At 37.6% G+C, this 2,355-nt stretch overlaps 1 pseudogene; it reads right to left on the bottom strand.

Moving 5' to 3' along the window:
• Positions 1–768: 768 nt before the first annotated feature.
• On the bottom strand, positions 769–1,747 carry LOC131837898 (olfactory receptor 9K2-like; annotated as a pseudogene).
• Between the last annotated feature and the right edge of the window lie 608 nt (positions 1,748–2,355).

Here is a 2,355-nt window from a genome sequence, read left to right as displayed (position 1 = left end):
TATAAAATTTTTCAAATTAATGCATATAGCAAAGATTACTTCTGTTTGGTTTCTTATTTCTTTCTCTTGATAAAATACACTTACCATACTTCATTTAAAATGAAAATTGAGGTTAACATGCTAAAAAAGGTAGTTAGTAAGTGTGAAAATATTACTTTTTAAAAAATAAGTTGGGCATTCAGGCACCTGGGTGGCTCAGTCAGTTGAGTGTCTGACTCTTGGTTTCCACTCAGGTAATGTTCTCATGATTCATGAGGTTGAGCCCCATGTCATGCTCTGTGCTCAGTGGGGAGTTTGTTTGACATTCTCTCTCTATGCTTCTCAATCTCACTCTTTCTATCATTTTCAAATTTAAAAAAAAAAAAAAGCACAAGAAGTAGAAGAAAAAGAAGAAGAAAGAAGTTGGGCATTCCTGTCCATCACTAGTGATTGTGTATATTGCCAGGAGCATTTTTAAACAAACACCAGGCAAAACATTGTTTACACAACAGAATGACATATAAAAGTCAGGTTCAACAACCAACCATTAAAATAAAGGAAATCAATTCTGTGAAACAAAGTCATACTTGAGATAGTGTGAGGTTAATCTTGAAAAATGATCTAATACTCAGTATATATCCCATATCCAGGACATTCAGAGTTAACAGTGTTCCAGGTAACTCACCTTGAAAAAGTTCTGGTATTTTTTATGGAGAAGGATTTTCAGTAATGGCCATGAGGCATATGACAGAAATTGCCACAAAATCAATGGTGGAAAATAAATAAAAATCAAACAATTGTATTTCTCTTCTCTAGAAGTTTCTTTAGCACTTCTTTGACATCTTTGTTTCTCAGGGAGTAAATCAAAGGATTCAACATGGGAGTGAATAAAGTGTAACATAAGGAGGCCACTTTACTCAGCTCAGGAAATCTGTCTGGAGTGAGATATAAAAAAGACGGCACCATACAGTACACCCACGACTCCTAAGTGAGAGCTGCAAGTGGAGAAGGCTTTCTTACATCCCTCAGAGGAGTTTATCTTCAGAACTGTGGACACAATATACATATAAGAAATAATAATAACTATGATGGTAGGCATGATAATGATACCATATATGGAGAAAGAAACCATCCTATAGATGAAGAGGTCAGAACAAGATATCCTTTGAAGTGAACGAGTATCACAGTAAAAGTGGTCAAAGGCCCGGGAAGCACAAAAGGGTAAAGTAAATGTCATGCCTGTTTGAAGAACTGAGCTGATGCAGCCACAAAAATAGGAACCAGCCACCAACTGAATGCAGAGACGAGTTGACATCTGGACAGAGTAGAGGAGTGGGTTGCAGATGGCAATGAAGCGGTCATAAGCCATGGCTGCCAGGAGAAATCCCTCAGTCACAATGAACAAGGCAAAGAGAAAGAGCTGGGTCACACACCCGGCAAAGGAGATGGACTTGCTCTCAGACCAGAAGTTGATCATAGCTTTGGGTGCAATAACAGAAGAATAGAAGAGGTCAATGAAGGAGAGGTTGCCTAGGAAGAAATACATTGGTGTGTTCAGCCAGGGATCAGTCATAATAATGGTCATCACCCCCACATTCCCTAGAAGTATCATGGCATACACAAGCAGAAAGAGCAGGAAAAGGAGAATGTGGAGTTCTGGGAGGACCCTGAAGCCTATGAGAATGAAGTCAGTCACTGCTGAGTGATTGCTTGTTCCCCTGTCACCCATGGCAGAACCCTGCTGAGAGACACAAGGGAAAATAAACAAATGAACTCCTTGGTTCTAGCTAGAAATAATCATTACAGACTTAGGACTTAAAAACCTTTTCTATAGTGATCATACATTTTAACTTTATAAAGATCACTGTCCATTAAATTTAAACCTTTGCAACTGATGGTGAATCAAAAGGTTAGTTTTATGTCCCTCTTCATACAAGTGGTGGAATTAGATTTCTTTCCTCTATATCTAATGCAATTCCTTTCCACCCAAATGCATATGCAAGTATCACTTCTGTGTATGTCTCTGAATCATGATTTAGTTGGAATTGGAAGAAATTAGGTTAATTGGAAGAATGCACAAATAATTTAATAGAATAATATAGTTAGAAAACATAACTTTGGGTCTTTACATTACAAAGCAGCAGATATAAAGAAAGTGATCAAATTTAAAAATGACATAAGAGGTACAATTATTTTTTGTGGGCAATGGAAATTCTGAATTCTGTTGTAAGTTATTTACTCACTAAGATCATGGTTCTGCACAAAAAAACACAAATGTTACTAGGACTCAAATACTAGTATTTCTTTCCCAGGTGGGCCTCCGCAGCCCCTTCACCATGATATTTCCCTGCATTTCTTCAGCCTGCAGCTCAGAGT

This window comes from Mustela lutreola, chromosome 8 (assembly GCF_030435805.1).
Source record: "Mustela lutreola isolate mMusLut2 chromosome 8, mMusLut2.pri, whole genome shotgun sequence".
NCBI classification, from domain to species: domain Eukaryota; kingdom Metazoa; phylum Chordata; class Mammalia; order Carnivora; family Mustelidae; genus Mustela; species Mustela lutreola.
Note: the sequence above shows the minus strand (reverse complement) of the source record. Positions and strands in the feature narration are given on the sequence as shown.